The 22,335-nt window shown below is 50.1% G+C and overlaps 1 protein-coding gene and 1 long non-coding RNA gene across 4 annotated transcripts in view; one reads left to right on the plus strand and one right to left on the minus strand.

Moving 5' to 3' along the window:
* Positions 1 to 1,986: 1,986 nt before the first annotated feature.
* On the minus strand, positions 1,987 to 22,331 carry LOC308484628. Its single transcript, XR_013990056.1, has 3 exons — positions 21,472 to 22,331; positions 20,108 to 20,323; positions 1,987 to 2,434 (listed from the first exon to the last, which is right to left on the minus strand). It is a non-coding gene; the product is annotated as an uncharacterized lncRNA (long non-coding RNA).
* The window catches only part of NPAS1 (neuronal PAS domain protein 1), a 100,922-nt gene continuing 90,194 nt past the window's right edge, over positions 11,608 to 22,335 (plus strand). The window contains exon 1 of one of the 3 annotated variants that reach the window (XM_081018689.1): positions 11,608 to 11,774. The gene's annotated coding sequence lies outside the window, so the exon portion shown is untranslated. Of the gene's footprint in view, positions 11,775 to 12,957; positions 12,977 to 22,335 lie in introns of those variants that run through there. The other 2 variants (XM_081018688.1, XM_081018690.1) reach the window with 2 other exon arrangements.

A 22,335-nucleotide genomic window follows, 5' to 3' on the forward strand; every position in this document is an offset into this window, starting at 1 on the left:
CCCACTCGTGAGGAACTGGTATTTCACCAATGGAGGGGAAACTGAGACGCTGCGGGCTGCGCTGCTGTGCTCAAAGGGTTAACTCCCGAGCCAGTCTTCTTCGGGTCTCCTCTCTGCTCCCCCCTCCCCCCTCTATCCTAGCCCTGAAAGAGTTAACGGAGGTCAGGCATGTGTCAGCGGCTGGCAGTGTCTGGAAACCGGTGCATGGTTATGAGGCAGCGCAGGGGCCCCCCAGGGATCATCTGACATGGATTGAAAACTGCCTGATTGACAGCCGTGGCTCCGCTGGAGTCAAAGGGCTTCCCAGCGGAGCCACACGGGTCAAGCTTGGGCCTAGTCCCTCCAGGCAGCTCTGGCGATGGGTCTTTCCACAGCCCACCCCTCCTCCTGCCGTGCGCACCCTGCCTCACCAAGCGCCTCCCTTCCCCATTCATCTTCCTGATCACGATTGCATTCCTCCGCTGGCCGGGAGCCTCTTCAAGTATGCAGGGAAGGGAGCCTGTGCGCACACGGACGGGCGCACCCGCTGTAGACGAGGCCCGGCTGGAAGGAAAACCCTTGGCCACATCGGGTGGGGTGGAGGGGCATGGCAGAACCCCAAAGGAGGCAGACCTCATGCAACATAAGATGCTCTCTGCATGGCACATCTTCCAGAACTGTGCTGGTCCCGTGGGTTACCCAAGAGGCGAGGTCCAAGTCCGGTCCGTGGTCAAAGGTGCAGCGAGGAGGCAGTCCGTAGTAGCTGAAGCTGGGTGCAGGGCAGGGAGTTGGGTGAAGTCAGGAACAGGCTTGCAAGCAGGGAGCCAGGGCGGGTCAGGCAGAAAAGCAGGACAGGGTGCAGGCAGGAACTAGCAACCAACAATGTTGCTCCCGCAACCTGGGACTGGGCCTGGCTGGCTTTTATCTGCCCCGAGGCATAGGGCGGCCCCGATCCTCTGGTGACTCGCCTCTCGTGGCCTGGAGGTGAGCACTCCTCCTTGTGGAAACTTAGTTCCCTCCGCCTCTCTGCCCTGAGCCTCTGCAGCTCAGGAGAGGCTGGAGGGTTACCGGACCCAGAGGCAACCTCAGCTTCCCCTGACGGGGCTGAGAGTGGAGCACCAGCAAGCAATGGGTCCTCCATCACCTCAGGAGCCAGAGCAGACTCAGCTGGTGCCTGCACCTGAGGATCCAGCACAGGTGAGGACCCTTCAGGCTCACGCCCCAGCCCCGGCTCAGCTGGTTCTGGAGGCGGGGAATCCTGTGCAGACTGGGATCCCTCAGGTTCAGCATCCGAGTCCGAATCCCAGGCCATCACAAGAACCCTCCAAGTATCCCAATTTTCCAGGGACAGTCCCGGATTTACAGAAGCCGTCCCGCTTTCTGATTTGATCCCGGAACATTCCGCTTTTCCATAGGACGTCCCTATTTTCATCGCAGAAATGTTGGAGGGTACGGAATAGGATGTCCCTAGGGAAGGGGGCAGTGACGCTGTGTGTTAAACCACAGAGCCTAGGACTTGCCAATCAGAAGGTCGGCAGTTCAAATCCCTGTGATGAGGTGAGCTCCTGTTGCTCGGTCCCTGCTCCTGCCAACCTAGCACTTCAAAAGCACGTCAAAGTGCAAGTAGATAAAATAATGGGTACCGCTCCAGCAGGAAGGTAAACGGCGTTTCCATGCGCTGCTCTGGTTCGCCAGAAGTGGCTTAGTCCTGCTGGCCACATGACCCGGAAGCTGCACGCCGGCTCCCTCGGCCAATAAAGCGAGATGAGCGCTGCATCCCCAGAGTCAGTCACGACTGGACCTAATGGTCAGGGGTCCCTTTGCCTTTACCTTAGGGCAGGGGTCAGCAAACTTTTTCAGCAGGGGGCCGGTTCACTGTCCCTCAGACCTTGGGGGGCTAGACTATATTTTTTTGGGGGGGGGCAAATATGAACAAATTCCTATACCCCACAAATAACCCAGAGATGCATTTTAAATAAAAGGACACATTCTACTCATGTAAAAACACGCTGATTCCTGGACCATCCACTGGCCGGATTTAGAAGGCGACTGGGCCGGATCTGGGGCCCGGGCCTTAGGTTGCCTACCCGTGGTCTAGGGCTTCTTTACAGCCAGGACTCTCCAGAATTCATTTCTCAGGTGGACAGCCATTTCCATTCAAAGAGAACGAAGGAGGTGGGTTCTGGGACATCACCTTCTAGAAAAACGGCGCTGGACACCCCTATTTTCATTGGAGACATGTTGGAGGGTATGATCTGTTGTCTGAGAGTTGCAGAATCGGGTGGCAGCTTTCTGCGCGGTGAGTGTGAATGGGCTTTTCCAGATCCACAGCATCGTGGAGTTTCCACACTGCTCCGAACACGGCGGGTCATCTCTGGCCAGGTTTCCCTCGAGTAGTCCCACTGAAACGGCTGGACCCAGCTTAGTCATGTTCGTGGCTTTTCATGGGTCTCCTCTGAGTAATAATAATAAATTTTATTTATACCCCGCCCTCCCCAGCCAGAGCTGGGCTCAGGGTGGCTAACTCCAGTAAAATTACAGTAAAAACATAATAGGAAAAGAAAAAAAACACCAATTTAAAATACAGGTTAAAATGCAATTTATAATGCAGCCTCATTTTAAAAGTAGCCTCAATGGTCGCAAAAGGAGTCAATTCATAGAGTACTGAGAAGCATTCAGACATCATACAATGTCCACCGTGGACCAGGGAGCAGGTGGGTTCAGTTTGCATTTACAGGCAAACTTGCGTGATTTGTGCTTTCTGAAACACAGCCTACCTTAGAAATCTGTACTACTACGGATTTTGCTAACGTAGAATGGTCAAGTTGGAAGGGACCCCAAGGGCCATCTAGTCCAGCCCCTTGCAGTGCAGGAATCGCAACTAACAATGTGGTTTTCCAGCCAAGTAATGTAAACTGGCATATGCTAGAGTACAGAGCGCATTCAAATGGATGTTTAGGAGTGAACATAATATGCAAAAATAGGGAAACTAGCTAAAAACATGCAAAAGACTATCGTTAAAAGGTAATTAGATTTTTACAGAATTGAAACTATATCTAAAGAAGCAAATCTATTCAAATACGGATAATAAAAACAGCACAACATTATTAAAAGTCCTTTAAAAAAAATAACAACTCCAAAACAGTCAGTTTCCAAAGGCCTGTCAGAATAAAAGAGCCTTCTCCTGCTGCTAAAGGGAGGAGGGAGCCAATCTCTGGGCAGGGAGTTCCAAAGTTGCCTGGGAGCTACCACCAAGAAGGCCCTGCTGCAGCATTTGTAAGTTTCCCTCCGGCCACCAAGTGGACTAGAAATGGGGAGTCCAGGAGCTGCAGGAACACTGGACACCCACAAGCTAACTTTCTGCCTCCCAGTCTTCAAAGAAGAGAAGAGGAGGAGATTGGATTTGATATCCCGCTTTATCACTACCCGAAGGAGTCTCAAAGCGGCTAACATTCTCCTTTCCCTTCCTCCCCCACAACAAACACTCTGTGAGGTGAGTGGGGCTGAGAGACTTCAGAGAAGTGTGACTGGCCCAAGGTCACCCAGCAGCTGCATGTGGAGGAGCGGAGACGCGAACCCGGTTCCCCAGATTACGAGACTACCTTCTTAACGACTACACCACACTGGCTCTTAACCAAAAGCCCAGTGGCGCCATGCCATCGTAAGGAAGGTGCTTCTGTCGGAGTCCCCGATGTTCTTGACTGTCAGTCCCAGAAGATTTGCATCCATCCTGCTCTTCCGAAACATTTGCAATGCTCCGAGCAGCTTCTGACACATAGGATGCAAGACTCTCTTAACAAAACGAGGTGGAACAGGGCTTGTTACTTTCCACATCACTCCTGGCAAAGGAATGTGCAAACCCAGTGGTTCCCGAACTTTTTTCAGGCCCACTTGGTTCCACAAACTCCTCTCTAGTGCTCCCCTATGCTGTAAAAAGCATTACTCAGAATAATGCTTTTCACGATCCGCTACGGAAGAAAACACAGTAAAATTCAAAACAGTAGCATTCAAAACAGTAACGATTAATTGCATAGCTATTCAAATCCAATTTGTAGCCCTGGATTCCCAGAAAAACTAACTTACAGGTGTGAGTGTGTGAGATTGATATTCACAAAAATAAATATATGCTCTGATCTAATATTGTAGCATACACACATACACACAAAACATATACGCAGCAAAGAGAGTTGCACGAAAAATATTTTCACACATTCTTACAGAACATAAGGGTGAAGGAAATTAAAGCATAAAATATCAACCGTAAAATTGGAAGGGACCCTGGTGGTCATCCAGTCCAACCCCCTGCAATGCAGGAATCTCAACTAAAGCATCCATGACAGATGGCCGTCCAACCTTTGCTTAGAAACCTCCAGTGAAGGAGTGTCCACCAGCTCCCAAGGGAGTCAAACAGCTCTTGCTGCCAGAAAGTTCTTCCTGATGTTTAGTCAGATTTTCCTTTCTTGTCGCTTGAAGCCATGGGTTCGGGTCCTACCCTCCAGAGCAAGAGAAAACAAGCTTGCTCCATCTTCCGTGTGACAGCCCTTGAGATATTTGAAGATGGCTCTCATATCTCCTCTCGGTCTCCTCTTTTTCAGGCTAAACGTTCCCAACTCCCTCAACCATTCCTCATCAGGCTTTGTTTTGAGACCCTCCTCTATAAGAGCCCTCTCCCCTTCTGTGGTTTCCAGAAACTGGTATTCAGCCAGAAGTGGTTTAGTCCTGCTGGCCACACGACCTGGAAAGCTGTCTGTGGTCAAACGCAGGCTCCCTCAGCCTGAAAAGCAAGATGGGCGCCACACCCCATAGTCTCCTTTGACTGGACTTAAGCATCTACGGGTCCTTTGCCATTTTTACCTTTATTCGAAAGCATTGCTGCTTTCAGCTGTGGAGGCAAACAGAGCCTCCATCATAGCTAATAGCTAGATCAGGGGTCAGCAACCTTTTTCAGCCGTGGGCCGGTCCACTGTCCCTCAGACCTTGTGGGGGGCCGGACTATATTTTGGAAAAAAATGAACGAATTACTATTCCCCACAAATAACCCAGAGGTGCATTTTAAATAAAAGGGCACATTCTACTCATGTAAAAACACGCTGATTCCAGGACCGTCCGTGGGCCGCTTTGAGAAGGCGATTAGGCCACATCCGGCCCCCGGACCTTAGGTTGCCCACCCCTGAGCTAGATTACCCTCATGGTTGCTTCCAACTCTAATAAGAATAATAATTTCATTATTTGTACCTTGCCCATCTGACTGGCTTGTCCCAGTCACTCCCTGGGCTGCCTCAGCCATCTATGATTCTATGAGTCTCCGTAAATTTGTCCAATCCTCTTTTACAGCTGCCACCACTGGCTCCTGTGGGAGAGAGTTCCGCAGTTTAAACTACGTGCTCTCTCTCTCTGTGTGTGTAAGTGTGTCCTGCCATGAACTTCCCACATCCAGAAATTCCTCCGGCCCGTTGACTGACCTCCCTGTCGCCGACGCCTTTCGGACTGTCAAATTCTATCCGCTGATGGGGAAAAAGGAACAGAGATTTTTAAAAAATGCCTGCGTTGTTCATTCCAGGACACGTAGCACCGCGATAAAGGTGGACGTGGACTCCCCGCCCACTCTGCACAACTAGAAAATGACAACAGCGTATCTGACAAGTTGACTTTGGATGGATGAGTTGTCAGAAAATCCGGGCGGGGGAGAATTTTCCAGATAGTGTTGGAAGCGCTGTACTAGGGTACCAAACAGCATCGAGAGGACTAGCGACATGTTCTGCCCTCACTGAACCACCGCAAGCATGTGGGGCAGCCCCCCTTCGCCCACGTGGCTCCTGCCTCTCCCTTCTCCCCACCCCCACCCCACACACAACGGCCTGTCAATCAAGCACAGGGTGACATGGCAAGCCGTCCTTGGTCATTACGGCTGACAGATGTCCATTATCTCCTAATCTCTCTGCATTAATCAGGTGTTTGCTGCCAATCACGTTGGCTGGGGGAGATGTGTTTTTATTTGCATCTGTCAGGGCCAATTACTGCTGTGCAGACAAAAGCTTGCCATGTTTTTACCCCCCCCCCTCCCTCTTCTGTCATGGATTTCATCTTTCCTCCTGCAAGGGGGAAGGAAAGCCAGAGGGACCTTTGAAAGTTGCAGGATTCCCACAGGCTCCAGAAAGGGGCGATTGGGAGGGTGGCGGGCTTCTTAGAGGGCAGAAAATTCTGCAGCGCCGCAAACACCTGGTCAGCAACTAGGGACTCTGCTAGATTGGTAAAGAAAAAGGTGTTTTATATGCGTTGTATATGCAATATAACATTGCGACACCAGAGGGCGCCGTGGAGTTCCGTTTTTTGCCAACTCGATTTTTCATACAAAGTTTACAACACGTTTTCCTGAAACGCTGCTTTGATGTGTCTGGATCCAGCCAAGGTTTCTTGTTGAGCTGCTTGTGGAGGAAGAAGGGGCCTGAGACCACCCCAAAGTGGGTGCCATGCCCTGTGTCTATGTCTTACTGTTGTTATTTAGTTGTTTCCGACTCTTCGTGACCCCCTGGACCAGAGCACGCCAGGCACTCCTGTCTTCCACTGCCTCCCGCAGTTTGGTCCAACTCATGCTGGTAGCTTCAAGAACACTGTCCAACCATCTCGTCCTCTGTCGTCCCCTTCTCCTTGGGCCCTCCATCTTTCCCAACATCAGGGTATTTTCCAGGAAGTCTTCTCTTCTCATGAGGTGGCCAAAGTATCGGAGTCTCAGCTTCAGGATCTGTCCTTCCAGTGAGCACTCAGGGCTGATTTCCTTCAGAATGGATCGGTTTGATCTTCTTGCAGTCCATGGGACTCTCAAGAGTCTCCTCCAGCACCAGAATTCAAGAGCATCCATTCTTCGGCCATCAGCCTTCTTGATGGTCCAGCTCTCACTTCCATACATCACTACTGGGAAAACCATAGCTTTAACTATACGGACTTTTGTTGGCAAGGTGATGTATCTGCTTTTTAAGATGCTGTCTGCCTTGCTGTGGCGAAGGGGCTTGAATAACTCAGAGAAGCTATGAGCTATGCCGTGCAAGGCCACCCAAGATGGACAGGTCATAGTGGAGAGTTTTGAACAAACGTGATCCACCTGGAGCAGGAACCGGCAAGCCACTCCAGTATCCCTGCCAAGAAAACTCCATGTCTTACTATATTTATTTATTTATTTATATCCCACCTTTTTCTTCGAGGAGCCCAAGGTGGCAACACATAGGTTCTCCACACAACAGCCCTGTGAGGTAGGTTGGGCTGAGAGGCAGTGACTGGCCCAAGGTGATCCAGTGAGCTTCATGACTGAGTGAGGATTCGAACCCGTTCCTAGCCCAACACATTAACCCAGGGTTTCCTAAAACTTGAGTTTCCCACAGCCCCCTCCCAAACTAGCAGGGATAATGGGATTTGTAGTCCAAAAAACTGCTGGAGACCCAGGTTTGGGGAACACTGCTCTAACCACTACACCACACTGGCCCTGGCAGTACTGGTGGATGGGGGCAGGGAGAGGCAATTCATTTTAGGCCAGCCTTCCTCAACCTGGTGCCCCCTAGCTTCCCCCCTTTTTTGGACTACAACTCCCATCAGCCCCAGCCAGCACAGTTGATGGGAGTTGTAGTCCAGCAGCTGGAAGCCCACCAGCCTTAGGTGGCTGGTGTTGGTCCCCAGTCTCGCCATTCAAATCAGTGCTTCCCATAGTGTGCAGCAGCGCCCCCTGGGGGCTGGTAGGATTACCCAGGGTGGGAGCTAAGAGGCGAGGGCGATGTAAAAGACTATCAGACTTTGCAGAACTTGTATCCCTGCGTCAAGCACGTCGGTTTTGTTGAATTAATTTGACTAAAGAGGTTTTTATATATATACAGTCATACCTCGGGTTACAGACGCTTCAGGTTATGTGTTTTCGGGTTGCGCAACGCACCGAACGCGGAAGTACCGGAACGGGTTACTTCCGGGTTTCGGTGCTTGCGCATGCGCAAAGACACTAAATCACGCTTTGCACATAAGCACCAGAGCAGGACCGTGGGTTGCGAATGTTGCGGGTTGCGAATGTGCCTCCCACATGGATCACATTCGCAACCCAAGCATCCACTGTAATTTTTATTGGTTTTTGCACATGTTTTCCAAACGTAACACCCCATCTCATACAACCTTTGCCTATCACAGCCTAGGACTTCTGTCAACCTCGACTAATCGTTTTCTAACTTTCTTTCTGATTTTGCATTTTTATTTTAATGGTTACTGCTATAAAATCCAAATCCTAAATAAACTCCTTCTTAGTCCTTTTTCGCAATAATTCATATAGTTCTCCTTACAAAACTCCTGGCAACCCTGCAAGCGATGTCAGTTGATTACAATTGTCTCTCAAATATATCATAAATATCTTCCAATCTTCCAGGAGAGTCTGGTCTTGCTGGTTGCGAATTTCCCCACTTAATTTCGCCAACTAAACATTTTTAATTGGATTTTGAATGAAATGTGGAATTAATTGTTACTGCTTTGAATTTTGTGGTGTTATCTTTCGTAGAGGGTTGTGCAAGCAGCTATTTGGAATAATGCTTTTTACGGGGAAGGGGGCATTGGGGATGTGTTTATGGGACCAAGAGGGTGATGGCCCCCCAAGAGTTGGAAACCATTGATTTAAATCGAGGGCTGGAGGACGGAGAGGAATGAGGCTAGGAATTTCCGTCTGTGGAGGAAAATGAGCTTAAGATGGAATGGAATGTTTGCAAATATTGGGAACTTCCTATTCAGATATTGCAAGATGCTGAAAGGCAATACCGAATGAGACACTGACCCTCAAAATGTGGAACTCGTATTAAAGTTGGGAGCATTGGTCAATCAAAATGTGTTTCAATTAAATTAAAATTGAAATCTCACATGCTTTCCGTTGTCAAATACTTGATGCCATTAGTCAGCAGTTCAATGCTGTTTCTTCCTATTTAGTTGTCCATTGTTCTTGACACATTGGAGAAAAAAGTATTGCTCGGAATGTCAAAAGACAAGGTTGGGTTTTCAAAAAATACCGTCTTAATATGGCTATCACACATTGGGAAGAGTTCCTAAGGCACAAGTCCCATTTTACAAAGTTTATGTAAAAGTGGGTGATTGCCAACTTAGTTCTAGCTATTGAAATCAATAGGCTTAAGTCACGCCCTTTATTTCCAGTGGGTCTTCTCTGAGTAGAGGTGGCATTGCCCACAACCTAGACTCTACTGGAAAAGCTTGATTATTTCAGTTTTATTTCTTTCATGTCGAATTTCTCGTTATGATTAATTGCTACGTATAAAACTGGAAATTTAAAATTAAGATTTAGGTATGTAAGTGGTTGAGTTGGACTTGGCAATTGTCTTATTTGTTGGGTCGACAGCCAGGCTTATTTATTTATCTAATGTGTGTGTGCGTACACACACACAAAACACTCTAGCCACGATAAACATATTTTCTCCAAAGCACAGAGTTGTTGTTTTTTAATGTGATTTGCGCTTAATTAAACTCATTTTACTTCTCACCTCATTCATTTTATAATGTGCACTCCCCCTCTTGTTTTTACACTGTGATTATGATGATGATGATTTATTAAATTTGTATATTGCCCTTCATCTCCAGATCTCAGGGTGGTACACAACATAAAAATGGTGACCTTTCGCAGCAAACTTGATGCCGTCCCGAACATTTTGGACCACAACTCTCAGCCTCCCTGAACTTTGGCCCTGCTGGCAGAGGGGCTGATGGGAAATGGAGTCCAACATGAGCCAGAAGACAAAAGGTGAACCACCCTTGATTTTATTACAATGATTATAAACCACCCTATAACAGAGGTGCTTTGTTTTTACCAAACGAAATAAAACAAATTAGGAACAGACAATACACCGCACAAACCAAAAGCTAAACCGAAGAATTGGTATAGATTTAAAAAACTGATCCAAGTTTGAAAGATCTGGTGTCGAAAATACTTTGGCGTAGTTGCCAAGCGGGGTTTACTGGAGAGAGATGGTGCCACCACCAAAAAGGCTTTTTGCTCCTCTGGTACTCATTTGGGGAACTGAAAATGGGCCCCCCAAAATGACTCAGGATTCAGATAGATAAGGTAGGTGGGACAAACTGTCTGGTTCCAAGACAGTCCAGGCCAAATTCTGTTGTCGTGTTTATTTTGGTTGTTGTATACCATGGGTAGGCAAACTAAGGCCCGGGGGCAGGATCAGGCCCAATCGCCTTCTAAATCCGGCCTGCGGACGGTCCAAGAATCAGTGTGTTTTTACATGAGTAGAATGTGTCCTTTTATTTAAAATGCATCTCTGGGTTATTTGTGGGGCGTAGGAATTTGTTCATTTCCCCCCAATATATAGTCTGGCCCCCCACAAGGTCTGAGGGACAGTGGACCAGCCCCCTGCTGAAAAAGTTTGCTGACCCCTGTTTTATACTAACTTCCATAGGAAAAAGAAACAGGAATTGTAAGCTATAATATGTGGAATTCATAATAACAAGAATAAGAATTAGAATAAATAAATGGAAAACCCCGACAGGAGATACCAAGCTTCCTTACCTTAACACAAGGAACAAACCTTTATAGTGAATAATGATTCATTCAAGAGCGCAAGTTAGAGGAATATTTGGCAAATAAAATGTAACTAGCCACAAAGGGGAGCTCCATGATCCAGCAGAAGTCCGTGTTAAAGTCATGTCTTTGAGTGCAAACTCTTGGTATGCTCAGAGGCAATTCCAACAACTGGCTTTGTACAAAAGTAAAGAATGATTAAACATCTTTGGTGTTGCTTCTACATTCCTACAGTGCGGGGGGTTGGACTAGATGGCTCTGGGGGCCCCACACTACTCTACAATTCTGATTCTATGGTTGCTGCTCTTCTTTCAATGCATGGACGCTTTCTGGCTTTGGTCTGCACGCATTTCTTCTTTTTTTGCCAAATAACATTTATTAGTTTTCCCAATTTTGGACAACATCAGTGCCAAATCACATCAAATTTAACACAATCGCCCCCAAAAGTTGACTTCCCACTTTGCGTCCTAGACGCGTCCCTGCTTTCCCCCATCGCTTGCTATTACATTTTGATTTCTGACCCCCATTTCATTCCTTATATTACAATCACAATTTATTATTGTTGTTATTTTTTTAAAAAACCCCTTTCCCATTATCCATCAGCTGTCGATTGATCAACTCCTGCTCGTATATATTCACGCAACAAGAACAAAAGGCGGTTATCCATCTTCCTTGCCTGCCCGCTCCGAACCTGCGCACATTTCCAGAATCCAGCGGCGCGCTTGTGTGTGTGTGGTGCGTGCGCGCGTGGAGATGAGCGCCCCTGCGCGCGTACAGAGCGCCCTGGCCGCTCAACTTCGGCTCGGGCCGACCCCCCCTTCCTCCTCCTCCTCCTCCCCCCTCCCCCGCCCCCCCGTCCAGTCGGCGGAGGGGCGGAGGCGGCATCAGTATGCGCAGCGCCGCGCCCGCTCATCACCATGTGAAAGGCAGCCGCGCCGGCGGCGCCTGCTGCTTCTGCACCCGCTCCAGCGAGAGCGCAGCGCAGCCGGGGCTCGCCGGGGCGGACGCGCCTTCGCCGGCCGGCCGGCCCGCCTCCCTTCCCTTCCTCGTGCGCGCCTGGCCGGCTCGCCCCCTCGATCGCCCGCTCTATGGCGGAGCCTCCCCGCCGGGCCGCCCCGAGGCCGCGCTGGACGGGCAGATCCCGGCGGGGGCGTCCCGGGCGCGGGGAGGAGAAGGAGGCGGGCGCCGCCACCGCCACCGCCGCCGCTTCTTCTGCTTATGCTGCCATCATGCGCGCCCGGTGAGTGAGACGCGGGGAGCTTGGCGCGCCCCGACGAGCCCCCGGCGGCCCCGGAGCGGAGCACGTGCGCGCCGGGCGCGTTGGGGTGGGGTCGTCGGGGAAAGTTTGGGGGCGGATTGGAGGGGGATCCGAGAGCGCCTGAGCGGGAGGCGAGGTGATTGGGGACCCCCCACCTCTCCGAGGGTGAGGGTTCAGGGACGAAGAGGGGGAAAGTTTTGGGGGCCCCGTAGAGCAACGTGTGGTTTTGTGGGGAGGGTGAGAAGATTGGGGGAAGAAAGGGGACGAGGTGGCGCAGGAGATCTTTTCTGAAGGCTGGAGCCTCCTTTTGGGGGAGCCCCTAGACGGGGTTTGGGGTGAGGAGCAGAAAGACGGTCGTGAATAAAGTGGGACGGAGGCGCGAAGTTGGGACTGGGTGGAGGATCTAGGACGGGACGGGACCCCACAGGGTCATCCAGCTCAACCCCCTGCAATGCAGGAAGCGAGGGGGTTTCGATGGAGGCTGCCTGAAAGTGGGTGCACCCACTTTTTTACATGGGGGGTGGTGGTGGAGGGAGTGGTGAGGCTACCCTGAAGCTGTGAGCTGGCTCGTCTGAATTGTCTGGAGCAGCAGTGATGTCTCAGATAATGGCGGGGAAAGAGAACCCCATATAGGAAGGGAGCACAAAGTTCCTAGTGGGGGTGGATGTCTCTCTGAACGGGGGGGGGGGCTCCTGGGGTCATGTGACTTGCATGAGGCACTGGGTGGGTACCCATAGACGGGTCAAGCTGTTGTGAAGGAATGTCTGATGTCTCCTTCCCTTGGTTTGTCTGGGGAGCAGAGTCAAAGCCTTTGGGAGTCTGGCCTCCTTGCCCTCGCCGCTGGATGGTGGCGCTTGGCTGCTTCCTGGCTGCGCTGCCAGGTCCCTCTGCCCCGTGCTGCCGTTGGCAGAGATGCTCCCTGCCCTCGATTCTGTGGGGTCCTCCTTCCATTTCCCCCAGTGTGGGGTTTCCCCACAATCTGACCCTCCTCTTCCATCTGGTGCTTTCCCTGTGCCCAACTTCCGATAAGATTTAGGCTTGGAGGGGTGGGCTGAGTCGTCCCCCCACTTCAGAAGAAGCAAGGCCACCCCCATAATTCTTGCTTGAACCCCATAATTCAGGGTGGTGGGTTCAGTGAGTGACTTAACAGGAGTTTTTTACAGGATCCAGCCAAAGCGAAAAAGGTAAGTGCGAAGTTTGCTTCCTGTAAATTCTGGCCTGGGATGTTCCTCTCCCCTTATCTTTCTGGGGTGCCAAAGAGCAAACTGCGGGCGTCTTGTCTGGTGACTTCTGTGTTTGCCCAGAGTGGGTTGCATGGTCCGAGCCTTGCTTTGTGCCAAACTCGAGGGCCTTTTTTCCTGGGCGGAGGAGGGGGGAAAACAATTGTTGCTTGTTTTTGCTCCACCAGAAGCAAAAGATAGGCATGAGCAAATAAATAAATCGATTCACCACTGAACTGTCAACTAGGCAGTCACCCTGGTGAAATCTGAATCAGCCAAGAAGTGCATCGCCTGCCCCCAATTTGACCCTTGAGGTTCTGAATCAGGGCCACTGTTTTCTGAGATACCTTCTCTGCACTGAGCCAAGAATTGGTTAATTTTGTGAAAGAGGTGCTGGGGCTGAAGCTCCCCGTTCCCAGCTTTGCTGGCTGCTTTCTCAACCTCTCAGCTGCAGGCGTCTCGAGTGTAGTGAGCAGGGAGGGGAAAGGCACTCTGCACATGTTCAGAGGTTGCAGTCTCCGTTCACTGCAACTTTGCCCGTCCAACAGCTGATGGCAGAAAACAGGTTTGCAGGTCTTGAGTGCTGGGGTCAAGCATTGCAAAGCTCAAGGCTGGACAGGGGTCTCGGCTGAGTTGGTTGGATCCTCATGAACGAAGTTGTTGTCCTGGCAGAGTTTCCAGCTGTGGAAAGGGATGCTTTCGGGTTTTTTGCTTAGGGCAGAAGCAAAGCGAGGGAACTCAGACCTCGCAGTGTGTGCATTTGTTCCTGAGATCCAAAGGTGGCGTTTTTGGAAACAGTGTTCCAGGTTTAGCTGGGCTTTTGTGGAAGGAACGCAGACGTCAAAAGGTGTTTGGGTTGCAGAGCTTCAGAATCCGGTTGCATGTAGGTATACAGCTTGGGCGTCTCGTGTGGAGCTTCTGCCAAAACCTGGATGTTGAGGGCTTTGGAGAGCTCAGGGATAACGAAAACCAGAGCAGAAAGCTCCGGAGAGTCACCTTCATCCTCCTGGCTATCATTTTCAGGGACTCGTTATAACACAGGTGTGTGTCCCTTTCTCACTTCCACACCTTTAACTGGGCTTGTGAAACAGCCACATACTGGACTGCCTTTTGGCAAGCTAATATTACTTCTGGCCAAGAATGTAGGAAGCTGCCTGTTGGTCCACTTAACTCAGTGTTGTTCACAGTGGCTCAGCCAGGAGTCTTTTCCAGCCATGACTTGAACCCTGGACCTTTTGCATGCCCATGGGTGGGGTGGGGAGGAGGGGAAAGCCTCCCCGAGGTTTCCATCAGGCCTTCAGATGTTCTAGAAGTGATGGGCGGTGTGTTTGATGGCGGATAGTCCAGCCGTGTGTGCTACAGTTCCCTTCGAGTCTGGGCTGCCAGCAGGAAACCCTCTTGTAAAAAAAATGCTCTTTTATTTTAGGAGCTAGCAGAACTTTTCTTCAACCCTGCCCCCCACCCCCAAAGTTTTGATTAAAACTGCAGAAAGCAAATGGTTTGTATTCTTTAAAATAAATCAATCTCCCCCTTTCTTACTTGCCAGGTTTAAAAGGAAAGGGTTTGCCATTTCTGGCAATGTGTGCTCTGTGCCGCTGAGCCCCCTGCAAGTTTTTGTTGGGGTGGGGGAATCGGTGCAGGTTGTCTCAGGGCCAGATTGAAGGCAGGCTCAGCGGTGGAGAAGGTCTCTGGTTCAGTCCCCGGCAGGTGAGAATGAGAAAGGTCTCTTTTCTAGTTGCAACCCTGGAGAGCGGCTGCCAGTCCGTGTAGGCAGTTCTGAGCTAGGTGGACCCAAGTCTGTGGAGCAGCTTCTGAGAGCCGGATGTGGTTGAAGAGATGCTTTGCTTGCACACGTCTTCTTCTAATTAAACAGGTTGGGCAGGCTTCCTGAAATCACACCAAAACCTTCCCAGCCTGCTTTCAAATCCCCTCCGGTTTCAGGGCACGGGAAGGGAGACCCTCACATCCCTGAGTTCCCAGCTGCATCTGGGTTGTGGGGCACAGTGGCCCCAGGAAGAAGCCAAATGCATCCGAATACTTTGAGGGGCTCTGTGTGGAATGAATGGTTCCTTTGGAATGAATGGGAGATCCTTGTCCTCCAGGGGCTTCGCTTCCTTGCCGCTGCTGTCAGAGATGGTGGCGTGAATGATTTGGGTAGAGTGCAATCCAGCGTTTCCTAATCTCTGTTTCTCAGCTGGGTGTTTTCTCTGCCACTTGGGGCGTGTTTCTGGGCAAAAGGGCATTTATTTCCCTTTCATTTTCTGCTGAATTTCTCTCTCTGATTGAAAGTCTTTATGCAATTAAAACACCGCCAGATCCCTGCATAAGAGGGAGTTGGCAGGCAGCAGGTACGACATGACTTGACCCCTGATTTGGAGGGGCAGAGTAGACTGAAGAGTAACGGGGAGGAGAGATGCAATGGAGTGTCCTGGAAGAAGGCATGGCTGGCTGGGCAGCAACACACTGCGCTGCAACTTTTTGTTGCAGGGCCCACTTGTTTATTTCTTTCCATCAAATCCTGGTTTTATACCACAATTCTTTTTCAAGCCTTGCATGTGTTTTCAAAACCCTTTGTTTTCAAAACAACCGCCCCCCCAACTTTCTCTGCCGTGCCCGGGACAGTCTTTCTGGAGGTCTGGCCCCAAACATTTCATTGCCCTATCAGCTGTGGGTGTTTGGAGGGGTTCTTTTCAGATCCCTCTCAAGGATGCTGCTGACTGAGCATGTTCTGCAAGTTTCACTCCCCGTTCTCTGTGGCTTGGCAAGGGACGATGGGGTGTGCGCACCCCAGGAATCGTGCTTTGCTTCTCTGCACCCCCAAAAAATCTTGTCTCGCTTTAGCGATAGCCCCGGCATTGCTCATATAAACCTTGGGAAATTCTGGTCTTGTGGCTGCTTAAAATGTTTGCCGCTAGGAATGCAATATTGGCGTTTCAAAGAAAGCTTTCCTTGTAGCTCTTTTGGCTACTTTATCTCTTCTCAGGGTTTTTTTTGTTTGTTTGTTTTTTTGGTGCAGTGAAGCGCTGCCGTGCCAATAATCTTTAAGCTGCCTACCTACCTGAACTCTCCTTTGGAAACTAATTTGTGTGCCCTTCTGCTCTTCCTGGGCGCCCTCTGCGGGGTGATCTCTCCCCAGTTGCAGGCTGCCTTTCCCCCAGTCTTCCCCCTCGTCCTAGTTAGTCGCTTTCACCCCTTTTGTTGTCATGGCTGTCGCTGGCACACCAAACAGATTCACCTTTCCCAAAAAAACACACCCCGCCTTCCTGGCCTGAAAGTTTCAGGCGTGCACAAGTCCCCGATGGAGTGGGTCTCCCTCCTCTCCCCCCCCCAAAGAAAACACCCCGCCTTCTTCTCCAAAGTCTCCTGGCGCCCCAGCCCTTTCCATGCCATCCTCAACATGCAAAGGTGTTTAACCGGCAGGCCTGCGAGGGCATTGGTATGCGCGGTGCGCAGCGTCTATTGATGATCTCGATTTTATATGCGAGAGAGGTGTGGGTTTTGTATTGGTATGTGTGAGAGGGTGCTGGTGCAGTTGTGCGTGCCTCTGGATCGGTATGCGTGGGCACTCACGCATCGAATGCGGGGAGGAGGAGGAGAAAGGAGAGGCTTGGGGGTGTGTGTGCCCCCCCTCCGGAGCCTGCCTGGTAGAGCCGACTCTATGCTGATGCTTGAAAAACAGCCACTTTTTGCTCCTGCTTTCTTGAATTCCCAGCCACTGCAGATAATACTTATTTTCAGCTTTTCCGATAGACTGTTCTGCACAGCTGGGCCAAACTGAGCAGCCTTCCTCCTGTTCCGGCGAATTGCACCCCAGGGCGAGAAGTTTATTTGGCACAGTCCAAGGGGGCTTGGATGTCGCGAGTCTCTTCTTGGTTAGGTTGTCGCTTTGAAACCGAGGTTGTTGTTGTTGTTTAGTTGTTTAGTCGTGTCCGATTCTTCGTGACCCCATGGACCAGAGCACGCCAGGCACTCCTGTCTTCCACTGCCTCCCTCAGTTTGGTCAAATTCATGCTGGTAGCTTCGAGAACGCTGAACCATCTCGTCCTCTCTCGTCCCCTCCTCCTTGTGCCCTCCATCTTTCCCAACATCAGGGTTTTTTCCAGGGAGTCTTCTCTTCTCATGAGGTGGCCAAAGTATTGGAGCCTCAGCTTCAGGATCTGTCCTTCCAGTGAGCACTCAGGGCTGATTTCCTTCAGAATGGAGAGGTTTGATCTTCTTGCAGTCCATGGGACTCTCAAGAGTCTCCTCCAGCACCAGAATTCAAAAGCATCAATTCTTCGGCGACCAGCCTTCTTTATGGTCCAGCTCTCACTTCCATACATCACTACTGGGAAAACCAGAGCTTTGACTATACGGACCTTTGTTTGGAAACTGAGGTTAGCTGAGGTTAAGCAGAATGAGGATGTGCAGTCCGTTTAAACCAGACCTTGGCAACCAGGCGACCTGCAGACTGTTTGGACTACAACTCTCACAGCTGGGCCCCCGGCCAATCCTTATGGTATACTGCCTCTGGTCTTGGAATCTTTATTCTTAACCAGTGTGGTCAGTCACTTAAGTAGAGTCCTGTGGGATCAGGCAGTGTTAGAAACGCAAATATTTAAGCTGACCTCCAAATGGCACCTTAGACCTAGGTCATGGTCCCAAAACGGAATCTCTGGGCACTTTTTAAAAAACCTATAGAAATTATTATTATACTGCCCCATAGCAGTGGTGGAAGGCAGTGTGGTGTAGTGGTTAGAGTGTCGGGCTGGGAGATCAGGGTTGAAATCCCCACCCAGCCATGAAGTTCGCTGGGTGACCTTGGACCAGTCACAGCCTCTTAACCTTCCTTATAGGGTACTACTTTGTAGAAACGGATGGAATATAAATGCAGCAAATAAGCTCTTTCTGCTTAAGAAAGCTGGAGGGGCCAGCCAGATGGAGATGTCAGTCGCCAAGCTGGCATCCAGAGATCGCAATTTGATCCGCGCCGGTCTCAAAATTTGCCTGGCTCATTTCTAACATTGCATCTGTAGGGCACCTGGTTGGCAAAAGCAAAATTTCATTTCTGAAATAAATACATGTTGGGCGGAGGTCTCTGTGATCCTTTCGTTGTCCGTCTGGGACAGAGGTCTCTGCCTGAAACGTAAGGGGGAGCAGGGCAGGTGGCAGTTGTCAAGCGGTGAGGGTAAGGCCCTTTGTGCATGCCCAGAGGAACAGTTCCGAAAGTACAAAGCCCGGGAGCCTGTGGCCCTCCAGGTGTTTGGCCAGACTGCAGTTCCTGTAATTCCTGATGGTTGGCCAATGGTGGCTGGAGCCATCGGGAGTCCAACAGCATTTGGAGAGTGCAGGATCCCGACCCCTGCGATATATTATTACTTTTGACTTCCCGGATGTTTTGTTCACTCTTGCCCAGCCATATAGGTAGAAGCTTTCAAGGGAAACTGGGGAAAAAGAGGTGACTTCTCATGTTGGTAGTACCACTTTTTTGTTATTCAAAGTGCTTGGCAATCCTTCGCTTTTTCACCCCTGATATCCTGGAGGATTGTGTGTCAATCATCCATGCCCTGGTTAACTCTAGGCTTGGCTACTGCCTTATGCTCCACATGGGGCTGCCCTTGAAGACAGTTCAGAAACTACAATGGGGGAGAGGAAACCCACTAATATATTTAGATGTATTTTTACACTGGGGAAACTGAGCTTGAGAGCTAGTGACTTATCCAAGGCTGACTCCACAGGATAGATTTGAACTCGGGTCTCCCGGGACCCACCCTGAAATCCCTTGTGCCCCCTTTGTTTTATTGTCTCCAAAGAATATGGGGATGTGCTCGATTTATTTATATTTTATTTTTAGGAAGGTCTCCTTCTCTCTGGGTTTTTACTGCCAGCTCTGTGGATTTTTAATTATAACTCCAGCAAAGGGAGTCAGCGATAATTGAGCTAAATTTGTGTCATAGTTTATGCTAATAATTTTTTTCTGCAATTAGTGGCTTTTTAGCAAGATTCTTCTCTCGAGCTCAGCTTCTTGCTGCTCGGAGAGTTTGTCAGCCCTGCAGTTTTCCATTCTTCCCTCTGCGTTGCTTCCTCCCACCCTAGTAATGCAAACTTGTTTTCTTGCAGAGAGCTCTCTGTACAAATGGAGAGCTATTTCAGGGCCTCTTTTCTGCATCCCAAAAGGCAGATTTCTCCCCCCCCCCGGTGTCATACGATCTTTCTATATGTCTCTTTCCCTAAATTAATGTGAGTGTAAATATGTATACTTTCAAAAAATTGACTGTATAGGCAGCTCAGCAGTATAACTCTCTCTGAGCTGTTTCACAGCAAGGAGCAGAATAGCGAATCCAAAATTCAAGGCACGACTAGGGCAGGATTAAATTCGCTGCTTCTCCAGCTGACGGCTAGCGCATCTCATGCCCTGCTTGTGCACTTTTGGGGTGGCCAGGCGAGAAGAGGGTACGACACTAGGGGGGTCTCCTTTGGCCTGATCTAGCTAATGGGGACTCTAAAGGTAAAGGGACCTTTAAAGGGACTCTAAAGGTACAGGGTCAGGTTTAAGGTACTGGTTTTAACCTTGAAAGCCTTTTACGGCCTAGGACCCTCCTACTTACAGGACCGCCTCTCCTGGTATGCCCCGCGGAGGACCTTACAGTCTGCAAATAATATCATCTTGGAGGTCCTGGGCCTCAGGGAGGTTAAACTGGCCTCAACCAGGGCCAGGGCCTTTTTGGCTTTGGCCCCAGCCTTGTGGAACGCTCTATTGCAGGAGACCAGGGCCCTGCGGGACTTGACATCCTTCTGCAGGGACTGCAAGATGGAGCTGTTCCGCCTGGCCTTTGGTCCGGGCCCAGTTTGACCCCCCTCTATGGGATCCTGTAAGTTACCTCTTTGGCCCTTAATCGGCTCATGTGGGACCAACATGGATAGCTGGCCCTGAGGTTCCCGACCCCTATGGTTGTAATTCGTGGGCGGTCATTTAATTTTATCCGGATTCTAATTTTTAAGCTGTATTTTAATCAATTGTTTGATTGTGTTTTAATGTATTTAATATTTGATGTCAGCTGCCCTGAGCCCGGTCTTTGGCCGGGGAGGGCGGGGTATAAATAAAAATTTACTTACTTATATGGAGTCCAGTGTGTCATCCTCCCGCAATTCCACAGGTGTCGGTCAGATGCCCCAGACATCTCTCCCGTCACACTGCTGCTTCCCAGCCACTGGCATTCTGAGGTAGACTGCTTCTGAATCGGCAGGTTCCATCTGGACCGTTGTGGTGAATCGCCATCCACAGACCCCCTTCTCCATGACTTTGTTGAATCCGTCATCCACCATCAGATTCTGTGAAACAGGATTAGGGAACCTTGGGCAGCGTGGCCCTCCAGGCTTCTCTATGTGGCCCTTGGAACCTTCCCTAGGACCCACCCTTTCACTGGCCCTGTTTCGCACCCCAACTGTTTTTGCCTAGCTGTCTTTGAACTCTGCTCTAATCTCGATGGAAGCCAGAGAGGCGAGTTCGAGTGTCTGTAGAAACTAGCCTACCGGGTAAGGGTTAATTCATGGCCCCACCCACTTTTGCTTCCATGTGGCCCCTGGGGAGAGGAATAGGGCCCTTAGGTGAAAAACGGTTCCCTAATCCGGAATTAAAATTTGTGCCCCAAGTTGGTCGGTTGATTTGCAGCCTGGAGTGACTCACAGCTATTTCCTGCTGCGAAATAAGCGCATTGCATGGGGGTTGGGCTAGATGACCTTTGGTGTCCCTTCCAAGAATGTGGCCCGGCAGTTTGGACAAAGGCAGCAGCGGGTGTTCACCCGTAGCCACCCCAAGGAGTTGGGGAAAGCCCATCATGGAACCCAGAGGGTGTTGCCATGCAGAGCCAAGTCAGATGAGGAGGCAGAGATTTTCCTCTGCAAAGCGTTTTTGCAAACAAATCATAGCAGTTTCCGCCGCAATCCACGCTGTTCAGAGAAGGGCTGGGATGTACGGAGCCACGTACGGCAGGTACAATGTTGGGGGGTGCCAGAGAAGTAAGTGCACCCCATTGTCACAGGGCAGGTTCTGAAATGTGTAGAAAAATTCCAGTTGACTAGCTGGTGCATGCACTGCTGAAATATTGAAATCAATCCCCCCATTTCTGGAATCATGGCACAGGGTGCTTTTTTTAATGATAATTGGAGTAAACGTGCTGCCAGTCACTGTTGGGAAATATTTTCCTTTCCAATTCTGGATGACTGTTAATGCACCAGGACAAAAACATTTTCGTGTTTGCCCTACGCTCTCAGACTTTGCCGTTTGATTGGCTCAAGCGGGGGGCGAGGGCCCTGCAAGGCGGTTGGACTCCAGTTCCCATCGGTCAGTGTGGCCAACGCTCAGGGACCATGGGATTGTAGAATTATAGAGTCGGAAGGGGTCCGCTAGGGGTCATCTAGTCCAACCCCCTGCAATGCAAGGGGAGTTGTTGTCCAGCCGTATCTAAATGGTTCCTTACCTCTGGACAGAAGCTTTTGTTGATTAGTCTGCTGATTGAGACTTGCAGATCTGAGAGCCAGTGTGGTGTAGTGGTTAAGAGCGGTAGTCTCGTAATCTGGTGAACCGGGTTCGCGTCTCCGCTCCTCCACATGCAGCTGCTGGGTGACCTTGGGCCAGTCACACTTCTCTGAAGTCTCTCAGCCCCACTCGCCTCACAGAGTGTGTGTTGTGGGGGAGGAAGGGAAAGGAGAATGTGAGCCGCTTTGAGACTCCTTAAAGGGAGTGAAAGGCGGGATATCAAATCCAAACTCTTCTTCTTCTTCAGATCAAATTTAATGTTTATGGGCATGACGACTAGAAACTTGAGTGCTGTTTTTTGGCACTGATTTTGAAAAAATTCTGGATCTTGCGCTGGGCACTCAATTCTTCTCTTTTGGGCTGGTGTGTGTAAGTGTGTGAGAGAGAATATACACAGCATTATATACAGTTTTGGCTCCAAGTGATTTCAGTGGGAAAACGGCGTTCACAGGAGGAAGGAAAAAGCTCTGTGTATTCCAGAGATGTTGAATTTGGCGTTGGCTTTTCCTTGTGCTTAGATTTAGTTGCTCAAAATGTGCTTTGAGGGAGGCTTTGATAACCAACCCCCCCCCCCCAACAAAACTTTGCTGAGCAGCAGATCAAGTGCACATCCTACCAGCGGTATGACTTATAATTCTCTAACAAGGAGGATTTTAATGTTTCATATACAGGCTGGGGCCTGAGACCTGCGGGTACAGGGTAGTATACAAATTTAGCAGATAGATGCAGATTTCAGTCGTCAGCCTGGCATCCAGAGATCTCGCCATTGAACCCGCACCAGTTGCGAAACTTGCCTGGCGCCTGG

Source organism: Podarcis pityusensis (genome assembly GCF_964106645.2).
Source record: "Podarcis pityusensis genome assembly, chromosome: 8".
Taxonomy (NCBI): domain Eukaryota; kingdom Metazoa; phylum Chordata; class Lepidosauria; order Squamata; family Lacertidae; genus Podarcis; species Podarcis pityusensis.